Genomic DNA, 20,224 nt, shown 5'->3' on the forward strand with positions numbered 1-20,224 from the left:
CCCTCCCGAGGAGGATGCCGGCGTGGTCGTCGAGTCCGACATGGTGGCGTTGCTGCGATGAGCCTGTGTGCCCGTGGATGACTATGGCGCCTGTGCCTGGGCTCGGGCAGCTCTGGCAGCGCTGCTGCTGCGTGCGGAGGACCTTCTTCCTCCACTCACCCTTTTGTTGCAGTGCGGCCTTGTTTTCCTGGTCTGTGCGGCCTCACACCGCTCGTGGGAGGGAGGTTGTGGTTTCTGAGGTGGCACGAGAGGACGGCTTCCCCCACGTGCCAACCTCTTGTTGGCCGGTCTCACAGGGCGTGCCAGCACACCCACGCGCGTTATGTCCGTGCGTTGTCTTTGGGCTCTTGTTACGCGGGAGGCGGGGCCACACAGAATCAGTGCTCCCGTATTCGTGGGGCGTCCGTGTGCTGATCCCGTGCCTCTGTCACGTGGGAGGCGGGTGCCCATGTGCTGATCCCGGGCTGCCCGTGTGCTGATCCCGTGCCTCTGTCACGCGGGAGGCGGGTGCCCGTGTGTTGATCCCGGGCCTTTATCACGCGGGAGGCGGGGCAGTGTAGAGTTGCCCGCCGTGTCCGAGGCGCGCTGACGCGCTATACTGCTCGACAGCAGACCTCGGCACAGCGCCAGCGGGAGTCCGTACCCGCTCGTCGACCAGTGTTGGGGCTTTGCTTCTCTGCGAAGCGTCCCCACGGAAGGCCCTGCTGCGTCCTACAATGATACGCGGGAGCCGAGGTATGTATCAATCTGCTTTATTAACATAACGGTGGAACTGCCGATCCCTCCTCCCCATCACTCCCCTTCCCCTGACGTCAGGTGCTGGAGTCATGTCCTTTGGGCGCCAACGGAGGCCCGCGCACACAATGATGTGGGCAACCTGACAGGGCGCAGACTCACTTTGTAAGGACTTGCACAGTTACCAAATAGGCCCATTTAATGCGTGACACCTTGTTCCAGTTTGGGTTTTATCAATTGCATGCTGGGAGTTGTAGGCACATACTGTGGGAAAACGAAAGTAAAACTCGCAGGAGGCAATGGGAGAAAACAGGACTGGGCAAAGTGTAATTAGATTACTACCTTAATCAGAGCCATGCTGAAGCACTCCAAGAGCCGTGCCATAAACCGCGCATGCGCACGGGAGCCGTCTCGCTCCTTCTTTCATTATCTGAAAAGCAATATAAATTCCCTGTGCGTGCGCATGCGCTAGAATGACTGTCATCCCCCTGCACATGCGCAGTAGTGAGGCGAGTGCGTCACCGGAAAGAAGCGAGCTACCGTCTGGTGAGAGAGCGGAAGGAGGCCTCCTGCGGGAGGCGGGAGGCGCGGCCCCGGGGGCGGGAGGAGGCCTCCTGCGGGAGGCGGGAGGCGCGGCCCCGGGGGCGGGAGGAGACCTCCTGCGGGAGGCGGGAGGCGCGGCCCCGGGGGCGGGAGGAGGCCTCCCGCCGGAGCCGCGGCCCTCGGGCAGCGCCCCCCTCCGCCCACGCTGCCCCGGCCGTGCCTGTACTTGTCTCATCTCACCTAAATGGGGCACGTTGGCACGTGTGGGCCACTGGGCGCAGCGAGTGGACGTCCACACAGCCCCAAGTACAATTGTGTTTATGTAGGTGAATAGACTGGTCAAAACATAGCGGCATTCGGCAAGAAAATATGTCACCAGGAGTGTTTCACCAATATATATATATATATATATATATATATATTCATTCCAACTGTCTAAGCCAGTGCTTAATGGGTTCCGTGCATCTCTGCCGGTAATGCCCATGTGCCAGGGATGGTGCCAGGCATTCACGCCAAGCTCTCGAGTGTTCCGTGGCCATGGCGGGGTATAGCACATGCAGTCTCGCTTTCATGTCCTTTGGAGTTTCGGACTCGTAGTCTTTTCTGAACTTCAAATGGGGAAAGAAAACGGAAAGTCCCAGAATTCCAGGGAGTCCTGTAACGACCCATGCACGGCCTGAACAAGGCAACCAACCACTCGACAACACATTCAGAGGTGTTTGCAAGACTTATTTTTGTTCTCCTATCACAGTATTTTCTCTCCTGGGGTCTTTGTGCGAACCAAATCCACACTAGCTTTCAGGACACTTTGCACTCAGCACGGACCTACACCAGCTTTCAGGACACTGCACTCAGCACGGACCTACACCAGCTTTCAGGACACTTTGCACTCAGCACGGACCCACACCAGCTTTCAGGACACTTTGCACTCAGCACAGACCCACACCAGCTTTCAGGACACTTTGCACTCAGCACAGACCCACACCAGCTTTCAGGACACTTTGCACTCAGCACAGACCCACACCAGCTTTCAGGACACTTTGCACTCAGCACAGACCCACACTAGCTTTCAGGACACTTTGCACTCAGCACAGACCCACACCAGCTTTCAGGACACTTTGCACTCAGCACAGACCCACACCAGCTTTCAGGACACTTTGCACTCAGCACGGACCTACACCAGCTTTCAGGACACTGCACTCAGCACGGACCTACACCAGCTTTCAGGACACTTTGCACTCAGCACGGACCCACACCAGCTTTCAGGACACTTTGCACTCAGCACGGACCCACACCAGCTTTCAGGACACTTTGCACTCAGCACAGACCCACACCAGCTTTCAGGACACTTTGCACTCAGCACAGACCCACACCAGCTTTCAGGACACTTTGCACTCAGCACAGACCCACACCAGCTTTCAGGACACTTTGCACTCAGCACAGACCCACACCAGCTTTCAGGACACTTTGCACTCAGCACAGACCCACACCAGCTTTCAGGACACTTTGCACTCAGCACAGACCCACACCAGCTTTCAGGACACTTTGCACTCAGCACGGACCTACACCAGCTTTCAGGACACTGCACTCAGCACGGACCTACACCAGCTTTCAGGACACTTTGCACTCAGCACGGACCCACACCAGCTTTCAGGACACTTTGCACTCAGCACGGACCCACACCAGCTTTCAGGACACTTTGCATTGAGCACGGACCCACACCAGCTTTCAGGACACTTTGCACTCAGCACGGACCCTCACCAGCTTTCAGGACACTTTGCACTCAGCACAGACCCACACCAGCTTTCAGGACACTTTGCACTCAGCACAGACCCACACCAGCTTTCAGGACACTTTGCACTCAGCACGGACCTACACCAGCTTTCAGGACACTTTGCACTCAGCACGGACCTACACCAGCTTTCAGGACACTGCACTCAGCACGGACCTACACCAGCTTTCAGGACACTTTGCACTCAGCACGGACCCACACCAGCTTTCAGGACACTTTGCACTCAGCACGGACCCACACCAGCTTTCAGGACACTTTGCATTGAGCACGGACCCACACCAGCTTTCAGGACACTTTGCACTCAGCACGGACCCACACCAGCTTTCAGGACACTTTGCACTCAGCACGGACCCACACCAGCTTTCAGGACACTTTGCACTCAGCACGGATCCACACTAGCTTTCAGGACACTGCACTCAGCACGGACCCACACTAGCTTTCAGGACACTTTGCATTGAGCACGGATCCACACTAGCTTTCAGAACACTTTGCACTCAGCACAGACCCACACCAGCTTTCAGGACACTTTGCACTCAGCACGGACCCACACCAGCTTTCAGGACACTTTGCATTCAGCACGGACCCACACCAGCTTTCAGGACACTTTGCATTCAGCACGGACCCACACCAGCTTTCAGGACACTTTGCATTGAGCACGGACCCACACCAGCTTTCAGGACACTTTGCACTCAGCACGGACCCACACCAGCTTTCAGGACACTTTGCACTCAGCACGGATCCACACTAGCTTTCAGGACACTGCACTCAGCACGGACCCACACTAGCTTTCAGGACATTTTGCATTGAGCACGGATCCACACTAGCTTTCAGAACACTTTGCACTCAGCACAGACCCACACCAGCTTTCAGCACACTTTGCACTCAGCACAGACCCACACCAGCTTTCAGGACACTTTGCATTCAGCACGGATCCACACTAGCTTTCAGGACACTTTGCATTGAGCACGGATCCACACTAGCTTTCAGGACACTTTGCACTCAGCACGGACTCACACCAGCTTTCAGGACACTTTGCATTGAGCACGGACCCACACCAGCTTTCAGGACACTTTGCATTGAGCACGGACCCACACCAGCTTTCAGGACACTTTGCATTGAGCACGGACCCACACCAGCTTTCAGGACACTTTGCACTCAGCACGGACCCACACCAGCTTTCAGGACACTTTGCATTGAGCACGGACCCACACCAGCTTTCAGGACACTTTGCATTGAGCACAGTGTGTTCTTTGATGATCCAGCGCCTAACTCCCGCCATGAAACTCTTCCTCCCCAAATTAAAACAGCCATTTGGAGGTAGATCTCTGGCCATGGAAGTCCCTTTCTATACGTTCAGAAAACCAGCCTAAACCCTAGCTCCTTGTTGTAGTCTGTACCCTCTGTTGAGAAGAACAAAGCCCTAAACTGACCGCAAACAAACGTTCAGCCCTTGGCAGCCGCCTTTGTTTATCATGTCTTCTTCTCTTTACTGGAGATGTAATAACATGTACCTTGAATATATGCTGCATACCTTCTCTCGGACCTCAATGGAAAGTGGCACTATGTTACCTGCTGGCCTGCCCCTGCTCCTCACAAATGCCATCGACACGCTCCCTCCCACAGGCATTGCTGTTTAAGGGAATGTTCAGTGCACTCCACTGAAGTGCAAGTTTCAACTTCTTCTTACACTTTTATTTTAAAACAAAGCTATTCCGGAATGGGTTCTTTTGAAAATAAAAATATGGGGACAGTAAAACGTTGATCACTGCCCCAGTGGGGGAAGGAACAGTATCTTCCAGCGCTCTCCTGGTACGACCACTACTGAATGCATGTTTTTCTTATGTAATATTCGTATTCTTTGTCAGGAATGAATATAACTACATGTTCTAGGATTGTATAATGCACTTGCTTTTTTTCTGCTTATGTGCGACTAGTGCCTAACTCGGGGATCTGCAGCATTTGATTCTCAATGTTTTGTACTACAACTCCCACCAGCAGTAGCCAGCGTAGTCCATGTCAAGGATTGTGAGTTGTAGTCCAACACATCTGGAGAGCTGAAGCTTGGAGATTCCTGACCTAATGAAAGCAGTAAGATAATGGCAGGAAGGGTAGAATTATTTGACCAGAAACACTCCTTTTTAGTTTTGCCCCTGAGATGGCGCAAAACCATATGGCTAAAACCAATGTTACAGAAAAGGGAATAGGCACTGGGAAACAAACTGTGTTGCGATTGCAACTCTTGTGGCATGCACCTGCTCTATACTCCTATAAAGGCTCTTCAACAAAATTTCCTCCAATCGGGGGTGCCGTAAAATGCTTGCAAGGCTTTCATTTTCCAGTTGTTCAGTGGCTTGCTTTATTCAAGTCAAGTAGCACAGACTGGGGGGAGCTGCAGAGAGCACCCCTCCCTTGCTGCTGCACATTGTTATGCCGACCTCTATTTCTGTTGCTCACTATTCACACACCCTGGCCACCTGCCACAACCCTCGCTTGATCACTTCTGCCCGCTAGCAGATCATTGATAACTGCAGGCTATGCCCAGCAGCAGGGATCTGATGGCTACATATTTCCCACACCCCCATAATTCCCCCATCTTCCCTAATCACAGACTTCAGCCTCTTATTATTACTTGGGTGGTGCGCTAACGCCATACCAAGATCAGGGGGAGAAAAGCCGTGCTGTCTCTTATGAAGTCATGTGCTTTAAAAATGTCAGTTTCTCAGAGGACCTAGTAAAAGTCCACACTTTTAAGCTGGTGCCCTGGGTGCTAGAGTTAGAACTGTCCTGTAAGACAAAATGCCATCCTTTCCTGAATATATTCTTTAAAAAAATGATGTATACATTGTGCACTGAATGATCTTGGACACTTAACTATCCGCTATTACGACTCTTAAGGTGCTCCTTTAATCTTCCTAATATTGATGAGGCTGTGCCAACCCTTCTGCATTATGAATGTGACCTCTGTAGAGTTGTTGACCGCTTTATTTTGCCTGCAAGACCACCCTTCATTGACTGTTAGGGGCTGTCTGTTAATTAGTTGACTAAAAGCTTGAATGGTGTGAATTATACTTGCTTTTGAAATTCTGAAATCCTTATTTAAAAACAAGAAGGAATTGACTTTTATTTGTGATAGTGGACTTGCCGTGTGAATTGCTCGTTGTAAAGATCCCTCCTCTTGAGGAACAGATTATAGTTTTTATAAACTATATCTCCCTGGTAGCCTAGCGGCCACTTAGCTCCCAAACTACGCATTAGCGCGTCAGCTAAGGCCGGTTCTCGGACGTGCAGGCACTTTCCCACCTAGGTTAGGTGAGTCCCGCCAAGGCTGTCTTCCTCTTTCGCATTGTTGGTATACTTCCTTCTGTCTGCCTGGAACAGATAGCTGACAAGTGGCAAAGTTCCGTGACCACAGTTCTCTCCACGCCTAACTAAAGGTTTCATACGCCGGCAAACATGTCTAACAGCCAGGATATGGAGTACTCAACTCTTCTCCCTCAAATAGATGCACACCACCAGTAAAATGCCTCTACTTCATAACAGATCCCTTGTTAAGCATGTGGCAGATTACACAGTGAATGAAAACATTGACTTGTGCTCCCTCACTGAGACCTGACTGCATGCTGCAGCCGGTCAATTGCTGCTTTAAGCCGCACCTGAGGGTTTCAATATCCTCAGGGGTGACGGGCAGGGCGGGAAAGGTCTTTAGGAATAATTTTTGTGCATTTGACCAATTGTGAAACCGTAGTAGTCTAAATTGAGCTGAATCCCAATACCACACTCCAGTTGTGCATTTTGAACATTTTAACCTAGGTTTTCATGATCAGATGGACTACCTGGCCAAAGCAGCAAAGGACGCACTGAAATCTTGATTTCTCTTAATACATTGGGAAACCCACACACTTTGGTGGCAGAATTCTTGACTGGGTAGTGGCGCATGGAATTGAACCTAATAAGATCAAATTTCAACCCTGCCCCAGGTCTGATCCTGCTTTCACAACATTTGAATTGCCCACTGTCACTATAAATAAGAAAATTAGGGAGAGAGTCCTCTTGTGATCTACGAAAGCGTACCCCTGAGTCTTTAGCACCCCTCTTTGCCCCCTACTTGAATAACCTTGCCCAGTACAACTCTGCATCAGACCTGTCAGCAGTTTATAACAAGATGATGGATGAAGCAGTTGAGTCTAACTCCCTTGAAGTTCAGGCCTGGTAAAACTTTGCACTCCAAAAGCTGGTATTCATCCGAAATACAAAACTTCAAACTCAATGCAAAACCTTTCGGATATGGCAAAAATCACTTTCAGACATTGATGAGGCTAAGTATAGCCTCGCAGCTAAAGGACACAGAGACAATATGTGAAGCACATGTTTTTCTATGAACTGGATTGGGGAAGCTGTCTCAGATACTAAGTAACTATTTAAGATCCTTAAACAAGTTGAAGATCCCTGCCCTAGCATTTCCACGATCATTAAAGATTCAGCCTGGTGTACTCAAATTGAAAATGCCATGACTAATAAGATAACCAAGACTAAACCCAGCTAGATTTGAGTGTCCTCTATAGTGGGAGAAAGGCCTACACCAACAGTGCACTTTGAGTACAAGACTAAACACATATAGTAGAAAGAGAAGGAGGCTACACCTAGATATGAGGGTCCGGCAGAGTGGATGCGACGCAGGCTAATGCTCACCATTCTGTCCAAGTGTGGCACATACCAACATTCACAGTTTTGAGTGTGGGACTTGCTAGCACTCAGTCCTATCCAGATGCGATGTAGGATAGTGTCCATTAGGGGCTAACATTCACAGTTCTTGTCTAAATGTAGCACATGCCAGTAATCACAGTTCCAAGGTAGGGTAATTTAGAGTGCCAGGGTTTTCTGGAGTAGTGTAATTTCTCTACTCCCCACCCATGCCACACTTTTTGCTGGTTGACGGCTGGTCACTGGCTTCACTGGCTTCCCCTGCTGACAGATTGGAGCTGCCATTTGCCTTGGGGCCCTTAGCCGCAGGGGCTGCACGGGCAGAAAGCTGCCATGGTGTGGATAGTCAAGAGCGGGAGTTTGACCAATCAGGGCACAGGGGTGGGCCCGAGAGGAGGGAGAAGGACGCGGGAAAAGCTCTGAGGCAAGGACGCGATCGGGGCATGGGGCCAGACGCAAATGCCCAGATGTTGTTACCCAGGGCCCAGGAGGGCTTGGGTGGAATGCACTCACCTGCTTTCTGCACTTGTTAAGGAGGAGGGCACTGGGCAGTGCAGCCGGTAGGCCCAAAACAGGGATAAAGCTCCAACCAATCGGGGCTGGGGCGAAAGGAGGGAGAAGGATGCGGGAAAAGGTCTCGGGGAGGCAATGGATGCGAATGGGGCAGGGGGCCAGACACTAATGCCCAGGAGGGTCTGGGGGGGGGGAGCACTCACCTGCTTCTCCAGTTGTGTAAGTAAGAAAAATAAATGTGGTGAGGAATGGCATGCATACATTTTTTGAAAGAGCACAGGCAGACCTTTTGAAGGGTAGGTGACTTTTGCAGGTAACAAAAGGGTATAGTGCCTAACGCAGCGACTAAATGTAGGTCACATTTGGGAAACGAAATGGTTGTGTGCCAAGTGCAGCAGCAAATGTTTGAAAATGGTATGAAAACCACACACCAACAACAATGGGGGACTCCAAGCAAAAAAATACACACGGTCGTGCTTGGAAGGAGCAAATATATATATATATATATATATATGAGCAACTAAAGGAGTACGGATTCTTATTTAGGTGAATGGGCAAGGTTAAAGCTATAGGGGCACAGCTAATCTAAAGTGCAACTGGATAAATACAGACCACTTCATAAGGCGGGAGGTGAAAAAATTCAATTCGTATCCTAAATTCAATAGATATTTTTATTATACTAGAATATATCATAAGAATTTTAAAAATCTCTTGATGTATCAAAACATTAGTCATAAAATACAATTCATGAAAACATATATTGGTACATGAATGTCAAGGAAAAGAGAAGTCAGAACAATATGCAACACAACCAGACCCACACAATTCACCAATCACTCCATTCATACTCAACTCATACATCTCTAAAATGCATACCTCAAATATAATGGTGAAAAACACAGACTATACATGAACACAAGTGAAATAATTAGGCAAAATGTTATAGCACCATGTTCAAATGCTAGTACATGACAAGCACTATACTACTAGAATATCAATAGAAAGTCCTGGAATTAGAGACCTTCAAAAGTCATATTAATTAACAACTTGGGCCACAACAAGATTGAACCACTTAGAAAACCGACATCTTTCTTTCCGTCTTCATGATTCGATTAATTGAGCGGAAATTCATCCGGGTGACTTAAGAACTGAAGTCATCAATGATTGATGGTACTGGATAGTTGCAAAGCTCCGTAAGCCAGTCTTGCCATAGCACCTAAGCAAAAAGAACCGAGATTACTGGTCTCAAATCAAATATTTACTTGAGTTCAGTATATATCTGTAGCACACTCTATCAATGGGCGTGAATACAAGGTCACAAGACCTGTTCAAATCCACCTACAGGCGGTCACAACAAAAAATGAATGGACCAACAGGGTATAGAAACTAAATAAATACGGTTCTAGCCCAATGTACAGTGCAAGAGAGTGAATACAAAAGAAGAAAAAATGTCATGTGTAGACCCCAAAAGAAGACAATCGTCTGGGGAAGAGAGCACAATCTCAGACTTCGCTCTGGATGTAAAAATGACACAATTCAAACATGGAAATAAGAAATAAATAATAAAAAACAAAAGACATGTGCCAGTTCAATTTAGAGCACGGCGGTCTGGTGCAAAGCACACAGTGCGTGAACGGCAGGTAACTTTCAAGTAATGAGCCACTGGCACCCATGGTTAACCATAAATGATGGGCGTCAGAGTGTCAAAGCAGCAACAAATGGCTCAGGATACATAAAATGTTACACTCAATGGTCTAGAAAACTATAATATATGTTCAAGTAAATGTGGAACAAGGCAGAACTACAGTCAAAGTCACACTTACTCTGCCGTGGAACGAATGACAGTAACAAGCCCAATGAATGGGTCAAAAAAGTGAAGCCTAGCACAGCATAACCAAGCGACAATCCTGGGAAGACATGCCCTATCGAAATGAAGCATGAAATCAAATGAGGCAAATAGTTAAAACAGCTAATATATGAACTCGTAATACAATACGAGTAAATACAAGCAAATAACAGTCAAAAGCTAGCAAGAGTTAACTGGGGCAATGATTGATAGACACCGAAGAAACTTACTTGAATAAATCGGTGTAGACATCAACAAGGTTTGTAGTTAAGCAGAAATGTACACGACCAGGCAACTCGAGCACAATTCATAGATGCAGGGTGGATCGTGGCAGATGCATCTCAAAAATGGCTGGTCAAAGTGCCTAGCAACTGAAACAATGAGTACATGCACTATAAACGAAATGTCCAACCTCTCAGTGCATATGCTGTAAGCATACATGGTGTCTGAAAAGTGGCTGCCTCGCTGCACCAGGTGGTAAAAAATTCCATAATTTATAAAACGAAATTCCAGGGGGAGAATAACCAGCATCCACAAAGCAATGAAAGTGCCAAGCAAGGCTATGCAAGAATGTATGTAACAGTATGAGGCCGGCACCTATCGTAAGTGCGTGTTGTTAGGAATCGTGCAGGTAATGGTTGGCAACTCGATGCCTCCCGTATAACTGTCAGGTTGCCGGGGTGACCATAGAACAAACTAGCTCTCAAGACAAGCAGCAGCAACACCGTGAATCAAAAGTCAAGTGCCCTCGTGTGTGGCCAATATATTAAAGCCCACAAAGTGTAAAATCGCATTCTTACCGGCAGCATAAGCAGACGTCTGTTGTCCATAGTGAAAACACGGTCTCACGGGAAATTTAAAGAAAGGACTGGTAAACATGGGTCTGCTGGCTCAATATATACTCAGAGCGTCATGAAACTAGTCACGTGGGAAGGCACGTACAAAGTGAACTGGTGCGGCCATGTTGGAAAGGTGTATACTAACACAATGGTGTTATAAACGTCAGTGGAAAAGGCACTAAAAGTACGAATGTATAAATGGGACAGAATGATGTGAAAACTGTCAACCTGAGTGCACCGCGCTGAGTGCACCACATACCTGGAAACAAAAATGGTTCAGAGTATTAAAGAATTCAGAAATGGTTATATCCAGAAGCAGAATTCCATGCAAAATAAGGGAATCAGAAAGCAAGGTCTAATTATTCATTGAGGCCAATTGAATGGCTTTTGGTAAGAAATATTAACCTCATCTCCTCCTTTATCAAAATGCTCCTACTGGTAATGCCACCATTGGCAGTACGTACTTTTTTCAAAACAGTCCATTCCAAATCTTCAGTCATGATGATTCACCAGGAAATGACCGACCATAGGGACTGTGATGTTTTTATTCCTGATGCAGCTCTTATGTTCGGTGATGCGAATCTTTATTTTACGTTCCGTTTGTCCAATATATAACTTGGGACAAGGGCACCAGATGGCATATATGACTCCACACGTGTTGCAGTTAGTAAAGGTACGTTGTTGCCAGGGTTTTGTCAGACCTATATCAACATTTGTGGTGCGTTTAGTGGAAGAGCAACATTTGCAACTGCCACAAGGTGCGTGACCACTCGGTCTTACTAGGCCCCATTGTTCAGTAATGGTGAGCTGGGAAGTAGAATGGTTGCTAATGTCATTCCTGGTGACAAGTTCTTTGAGATTACGTCCGCGTTTAAACGCGCATCTAGGTGCCGAGACTGGATTGTTACTTTTAGATAAAAAATGCCAGTTCTTCTTAATTATGCTGACAATCTTGTGTGACAGAGGATTATACGTGCTAACGAAAACCAACCCATCTGGATCAGATGTGGAGGTTTTACGTTTATACTCAAGAACGGCTTGTCGATGGTTATTGGAAGCCCTTTTAAAAGACCGTTTTACAATTTGACGGGGGTAACCTCTTTCTATAAGATTATTGCTGAAAATCCCAGCTTCCTCCTGAAAGGTAACGGTATTGGTACTGTTTCTCTTCAACCTCAAAAATTGGCCGAAGGGTAGATTATCACAAAGTGTTTTAGGATGAAAGCTATCATACCTCATTAGGGAGTTCCTATCCGTTGGTTTATGAAATGGTTTCACTAGTAATGTGTTGTTGTTGTTTACTAGGATCGTAAGGTCTAGAAAGTCAATTCTGTGTCTATCATACTGAATAGTGAATTGTAAGAAAGGGTTGATGCCATTGAGCCAATCGAAAAATGCCAATAGTTGCAGTTCATTTCCGTGCCAAATCATAAGCACGTCATCAATGTACCTTTTCCATACGGTCTGGTGCTGGCGAAAGATGTTGGTTTCGCTGTAGATGCTCTGTAATTCAACTGAATTGACATAAAGGTTGGCCAAGTGTGGGCTACCGCTGAGCCCATAGCCGTACCATGGATCTGTTGGAAAAAATTATTATTGAATTTTAAATAATTCTCTGTCAGGGCTAGAGAGGTGCACCAAAGAATGAACGAGTTGGGCGTAATACCAGGTGTACGTTTAGCCAACAATAACTCTTCGATCATGTCTAGAGTGGATGATTGTGGGATCTTGGTATATAGTGAAACAATATCCAAGGTAACCAAAATATCTTCACTACTATTGAAAGGAAAATGTTCAATAAGATTGATGACACTGGTAGAGTCTTGTATGAATGATTGCATCTCTGGCACATAACCTTTTAAGAAAGAATCTGCAAATTTTGCTGGCGGTTCTAATAACGAGTTGGTACCTGAAACTATCGGTCTTCCTGGAGGGTTGACCAAAGTCTTATGAACTTTAAGTAAGATATAGAATTCAGGAACTCTGGGGTCGCTCTTAACTAGATATGATGCCTCTTTGTTAGTGATCCATTTCCTGTCTCTTGCTTTTTCTACTTTGATTGTGATCATGGCTTTCAAACGGGCCGTTGGGTCATTACTCAAAGGCTTGTAAAAGCTGGTATCCGCCAGTTGTCTCGCACATTAAGAAATGTAATCAACACGATTGAGAAGAACAATGGCACCGCCTTTGTCGGCACTATGGATAACGATGGATTTGTTGTTTTTAAGTTCATCTATGGCTAAACGTTGAGCGTTCGAACAATTCTGGAACGTACGTTTCATTGCTGTGGCGTCTAGTTTAAAACCACACAAACAGAACAAATGTCCTACCTTCCCGCGTTACCACCGGTGTCCCGACAAAAATGGTATCTCACATATGTGGGTGCACCTACCTGGGCGGAAAAGAAAGTGTCGACCGTAACCAAGTCCAACTACAGTCCGAGGGAGCCCCGGCAGAGACCCGTCCATTCCCCGAGGGGAAACTCTGTAATGCTGCCTAGCCAGAGCTCCAGGATTGTCGGGGGTTATGTCCCTGGCCTTGAGCACCCGTCTCCCATGTGGGTCGACAATCCCCAAGCCCAGCCTGGAGCACTGGCTGGGCTGTTACAGAATTTCCCTCTAGGAAGGGATGGGGACCCTGCCGGGGCTCCTTGGGACAGCCGCTGCACTTGAGGTTGGTCGCCCCATATGGGAGACCGCCTACGAAGGCCATGGACATTACCCCCGACTATGCTGGAGCTCTGGCTGGGCTGCATTACAGAATTTCCCTTGGGGATGGAAGGGGACCCTGCCGGGGCTCCCTGGAGCTGCCGCTCTGCTCGGACGGTACATTGACATGTTAAACGGATGTTCAAGGCCGGGGACATCACCTCCAGAGTTCTGGCTGAGCTGCATTACGTTTCCCTTCGGGGAGGTATTGGCACACTGCCGGAACTTCCTGGTGGAGAAACTCTGTAACCCAGCTCCGGAACAGAAAAAAATTAAAAACATTTTTTTTAAATGGCCGTCGGGGATGGGAAAACTGAGTCCGTGCTGGGGACAGAAGTGTTCCCAGCGTGTTCGCTCCCGGAAACGGAGTAGAAAGAAGGTAAGTGGGGGTTGGGAGGGCAGGGAGGGGATTGTTTGGAAGGGGAGAAATCACTTACCGGGATCCCCGGCAGGTGAGGATGGCAGCCTCCAGCCGTGTGGTGGCTCTGAGCGGGGATTACCCCGTTCAGAGCCTCCTCATTGGCTTAGGGGCTGCCACACCTCTCTGCCAGGGATATGAAGGCGAGGGATTCTGCTTCGGGTAATGCCCCGGGAGGGCCAGTCAGATGGTTACATTCTGATTGACCCTCGTCGGGTACTAATAATGGTTACCCTTCATGAATTTACATATGCGTTTAGGTAGTAGCAATAAGATTTTGCTTTTAAAGAATAGCAAAACTATTACGTGGAATACACAAACTAAGCAAGAGCTTTACAGAGTTTAAGGGCTAGAAGCAGAAACTAACCAAAATGAGATTGAGAGCAAAAAACAGCCAAGAGAAATGGAAGACCAGATGTAAATATTTAGATGGTGTTTTGCTTTTCTGTCTTGTGTAGTTAACCTATAAACCACTTACCAGATTACACAGACCAAAAGGTCTTGGACTCCGGGAGGCAATAACCCACACATAGACTAATAGTTGGAATATAATCGGCTCTTTACAGGCCCTTTATTCACATAGGATATAAACATGCACACCACTCTGTAAATGAATAGGGTTGGTTATACATAGACATGCACATAAGTAAGGATAGACACGTTACATCACTGTACTTCATCGTGGCCACCATGACACTGCCCAGTCCCAAGGGAGGTAGGCAGAGAGATAACACTTGCTAACTGGGTCTGGAGTGGAGCGTCCTCCCTCTCAGCGAGACTTCCTCACCCGGGGTTCCAATTCTATTCCACTACCCGAATACCTCTTCTCTTATGGGGAGCAAATCCCCGCCCACTTCAGGTTGCCAATCGCCTCCGGCCGAAGGACCGGCAGCAAGCATGGGGGCACAGAGCAGAAAAATCCAGTTAATAGTGGAAAACCCCAGTTTGTCTCCTGCGCGCTTGTTCCCAGCACCCCTTATCAATGCACCTGCACAACTTGGACTCCCTTCTTGGCGCGTCATTCATTGAACAATACACCAACTATCCTCCATAATGAGCTAATCCGCGTCCAAATATACACATTGCAACGTGGCAGAATTCATGTCTGCTAATTGAGCTCACAGAAACGTAGACTTCCATTGTGGTTATGGTAGTGAATGTCCAAAATGGCCGCACACCGGCGCCATGTTTAGCTCATTTTCGCACACATTACAGATGGACACCTGAAATGTGTGTTTTGTGAATAGTGTTTTGAACAGAGATTAGACTCAAAGCTGGCAACAAATTAGAGCAGAGGCAGTCCTTGGGTAAGGTGCCTTTTACAAGGGCATTGTTGGATTAAGAGAGTTTAGCAGAGACAATACACATTTAGAAAACCATGCAGAGAGATTGAGACAGTTGACCGAGGAGCTCAAACCAGCTCCTGTCTATCGGGCATCAACCAGTATGCAGGAACGGGCCTAGGGGAATGAGAAGCTAGTACATAGCAGTACACAGCTTGCTGCAACTTCTGCATGTGATAACCACTGTTATTCATTCTACATTGCACACTGTGCATCAAATGGCTTGTAAGTGTGGACTAATGCTAATTTACACACATTCCCAAGCAGAGTTCACATTAAGTTCTAGCTATATGGCACCATTTGTCAGGGGGAATCAAAAGTAGGTCCAGATACCTGAAAGCTTGTGCATAACCAGACATGTCTAGATTACAAGCGATAGCTAAATGTCTCACAGCTCCTGGTAATTCGAATGGTCACTGTCTCCTGCCTAAACTTGGAAATAAAGTGGGCTGGTCAATAGAGCTGGGTGCCACCCCAACTTGGTAGATGCATGGCCTGGAGGCGGTATACAGGAGATCGCTTCCCCTGCCCCTCTCCCCTCCCCCACCTAACACTCAAAAGAGTTCCTGTTTTAAGGCTGGGGCCAGTCACAGGAATGCCACAGCCACTCATCCTAGTGATATCCAGACCCACCCACAAAGGGGTTGGCCATAGGGGGCCCTTGTACCTCCACCACCCACATATCAGTGGCTGCCACAGGTAGAGGGGTGTGCCCATATCTCTTTGAGAATTGTTCCCATAAGGTAAACACACACACAGCCTTCCAAGCCACATTATGACCTACCCATGGCCCAACCACCAAACATCACAGGCCTCTGTACACCTGCCTTCAGAATGAATTGACACACCCAAGTGGAAGAGACCCTACTATAAAAGTAAGCCAATTCAGTCTGGGAGTGTGGGGTCTTTGAGTAGGAGTTGGAGGAAGGAATTTTGCTGAGAGTAGTACTAAAAGGAGAGCTTGAAGTTGGAGCAAGAGGGAGGTGTCGCCAGAAGAGCTATTGGGGAGTGGAGATGACCATCACAGAGGTATACAGTTGTGAGGAGGTTGGAGGATCCGTACCATCAGGAGAGCAACTGTCTAGGAGTGGGAAGGAGGTTAAAGCCTTTAACGTTTGTGGCAGAGAGAAGAGCTAGGGAGAGTAATGCAACTACTATACTGGAGTAAGTGGGAGGAGAAATGGTATCCACTCTAGAAAGGGTGAGCAAGGAGGTTCCATCGGGCCACGGCAGAAATTAGAGTATGTATAACCTGGTGCAGAACCTGTGATTTTGGGGGGAGGGGCGGGGCGTGTTTCAGAGGTGGGTGAAGAATGTCTCAGGGACCAGGACTCTAGAGGTGGTCAACTGTTGTAAGAGACTTTCTTTATCCTTTATGAACGTTACCTTATTTTACCATTCTTTTATTATTGTTGTGACAAGAACAAACCCTCTTGTTACTGAAACCTACCCATGTCCGCCTTTGTGCCGCGCAATAGAAACCTGATGGCTAATTAACAGAACAGAAGACCAATGAGAAATGAGCATCAGGGAAGTGGTCACCGTTGGAGAGTGGAGAATGCGTAGGCAGTACACAAAGAAGTTCAAAATAGACTGAAGAAGGGTGAGAGCATGGCCTACCACAAGAAATAAACCATGGTCCAGTCATGAGAAGACCAAGGTAAGGAGGTTAATTTTAGTGGTTTAGTGAGTGATTGACCTATTTTATCAATGTTAAGAGTGGGAAATGGCTAGGAGTGAGGTGTCAAAAAATGCAAGCAAATGAGGAAATGCAAGACAACGCGGTGCAACACTGGTCCGAATCCCGATCCCGCGCTTTGAAAGCACTTGCTGGTATTCGGCGTGATAAAAACGGAATGCGACAGTAGGAGAGCAAGTAAAATGGGCAAGAGCTGGAGAAAAGCGCAATCTGTTTTAGGGTTAAGATGAAGGGACTGGGTGAGAGATGGTCAACTTCACTCTTTCTGGTCTGCAGAGAATCCTCCTAAAATGGCTCATTGTCATGTTAGTTGCAATGCAGTCAATTTGGCAAAGTTCTAAAACCAAGAGAGGAACCTAAAAGAACCCGACAATGGCAAACGTTTGGAGAGCTTGGAGGAAGTCTGATGCATGTGACTTGGAGTGAAAGTTGGTAGTAAATGGCAATTGGGCAGGTTTCATCTACTCGTTATTGCCCTAATAGATGTGATCATTGTAACTCCACTTAAGCAGGAGACCCAGGTGGCAATATTGCAGCTACAGACCTTTGCATTTTTGCGGATAAGGACAAACCATGTCATTGTGCTGCACAGATTGAGGAACTGTGCTAAACGGGCAAAGAGTGTTTGCATCCTATCTGAAGGCCACCGCTCCAGAATGGCATTTTAAAACGATAACCCGTTCTCTTGTCTCAGCTTTCTATGCCCGGTGCCGAATGGCACTGGGGTGGAATTTTGTACCCATGTACTGCTATTTAAATGAAATTATCCTAGAATTATTTTTGGTTTTGCTACCTATGGTGCTACTTTCTTGTCACCTTTTTCCCAAAGCCATGCTTCAGAGAGGAGTGAACTGAATGTGTTTTAAGAACAATAATATTGGTTGGCATTGCAACTGGCAATACTCTTAAGCCGTGGCTTCCTCAGACTTCATGTTTTTTGGTAATGCAGCTAATCCTGCTTCCCACTGCTAGTATGTTAAGGCATAAACCAAAGAAATTCAATAAGCTGCTAACGCCCAACTATTTGGTTTGGTTAGGCTTGTTGTATTTGGCAGGAAGCTCTCTGTGATTGTGCCAAGAGTACTGCTTGTATTGTGAAAATGAAGGAACCTGTCAGCGGGCAAGGTGGTCCGAGCAGTGGCCCTTGACACTGGGTGAGAGAGGACGGTCAGGTTGTATGCCCTTATGGCAAGCCCTGACCTTTGAATGTGTATTTTAAATGTTTGTAAGCAGAAGGGACTGATTAGGACAAGGGGATGGTTGCATTCTCAGTACATGGTTTTGTTTGTAAGTGCACTACATGGATATAGCATAAAGCGGCTGGCTGCAAGATTTGCCTCTCCACAGTCTTTGGACTTCCAGTCCCATCAGCCCAACCTAGCACACTCAGTGGTATCAGTCCAACCTAGCACACTCAGTGGTATCAGCCCAAACTAGCACACTCAGTGGTGAGGGGTTATCTTAAACGTAATCTAAAACCTCTTGACCTGCAGGTTGCAGTCCCTTGGCCCAAACATGTGTGTGTAGGATGTTACTATTGGTAGTGCTGGGCGATCGAGTTTTGGAGATATATCAATATATTTTCAATAGCGATATAGGATTAGACCATGCTCGTCACCCATTAAATTAAGATGACAAATCAATATGGCAAAATGTCACCGAGCGGAAGTACCCAAAAGTACCTCTTTGCCTCAGGACGCTTTTCCATTCCTGCTGGACTTTAGTGTTGTGAATTTCCACAAACATTTTTGGAGCCTTTAGAACGTTGTGGGCAGAGCCTACAAAATAATCAGCCCGCGCGCACCGAGCGGAAGTACCTCTTTGACTCAGGACGCTTTTCCATTCCTGCTGGACTTCCTTTACAGTGTTGTGAACTTCCACGGCATGATTGACTTTATTGCTGTAAAATTAACCGAAGGACTCCTTGGTGAAAACATAACAATAACTGTATCCAATCTTTGTTTCATTTAGACATTTTTTGGAGCCTTTAGAACGTTTAGAACTGCTACTAAGCCACGCCCCTTTGGGCAGAACCTACAAAATCTGCCCGCTTCAAGCGGAAGTTCCTCTTTGCCTCTTCGCCGCGTTCGTCGTGGACGAGAGGCAACAAGGTCTTCCGGGCGCTTCTTCGCTAATATTTACTTGTGGTAGCGACAACTAAATTTGCCCATCAAAATCCCCGTAGTTTCAATAAGCAATAAACCTGCACTGCGACAGAGAGCGGCACGTTATTCATGTTCTACACCCATGAGGTAAAATGGAGAAATCCTGTAAAGCGACCCCAGGTGGCCTCACAAACTGATTGGAGTGTTCTGTACTAGTATGCCCTCAGCCCATATGGCAAAGTAAGCAGGCGGCATGGAGACGCAATCTTGTCACAAAGACCCTACGAGTCCCAGACAAGACACCTCGTGGCAAGGAAACAAATCCCACGTAGACTTGATCCCCATCCAGACAACTAATCTGGTAGAGACATTGTTTCCAAATGTACAAGCTGAACTTCACAGAAATAACGTGTCTCCATCTGATACTGCGCTATTAAACATTAGCCCAGTGACAGGGAAATGACTATACCAGAATTGCCTTCAAAGGCAGTTGTAGTAGATGACGTTGTGATCGATCTAGACTCCAATGACTCGGTTTTCTCAGCTAAAATGTTATCAGAAAACTTATCTGGCTCGCCAGTGAGCCATAGTATTATGGAGTCAGTATGCTCTCTCATCCAATCCCCTTCCAGGAGGCCTCTAGTAAGCACGCATAGTGCAAACATATCTACACAAATAATTTGTACTGACAAATTAGTAGAAGTTACATTACAGGCAATGAATTTTGCACTGCAATTGTTAGGCAAATTGTTTGAATCCTTTAGCCATTCAGGGGGAGTATTTTTAAAAAATCCACACCTGGCAAAACTCTGTGGAGACTAGCCTGAATGCAATAGTGGGCCCGGGACAGCAATATATACTTTCAATAGCATGTCAAACTGATTAGAACAGCTTTCTGAACCCTCAATATCTCTAATTGTACATCATAGGAGAAAGGACAATATACATATGCCATTACCATGTATAGACAAAATTATTTGTG

At 47.1% G+C, this 20,224-nt stretch overlaps 1 protein-coding gene across 4 annotated transcripts in view; it reads left to right on the top strand.

Moving 5' to 3' along the window:
* The first annotated feature begins 1,193 nt into the window (after nucleotides 1-1,193).
* LOC138491094 (E3 ubiquitin-protein ligase TRIM39-like) overlaps nucleotides 1,194-20,224 on the top strand; it is a 289,556-nt gene continuing 270,525 nt past the window's right edge. For 2 of the 4 annotated variants that reach the window (XM_069617406.1, XM_069617409.1), the window contains exon 1: nucleotides 1,194-1,281. The gene's annotated coding sequence lies outside the window, so the exon portion shown is untranslated. Of the gene's footprint in view, nucleotides 1,282-1,310; nucleotides 1,601-1,756; nucleotides 1,994-20,224 lie in introns of those variants that run through there. The other 2 variants (XM_069617408.1, XM_069617407.1) reach the window with 2 other exon arrangements.

This window comes from Ambystoma mexicanum, chromosome 10 (assembly GCF_040938575.1).
Source record: "Ambystoma mexicanum isolate Mex_15411 chromosome 10, UKY_AmexF1_1, whole genome shotgun sequence".
Classification (NCBI taxonomy): domain Eukaryota; kingdom Metazoa; phylum Chordata; class Amphibia; order Caudata; family Ambystomatidae; genus Ambystoma; species Ambystoma mexicanum.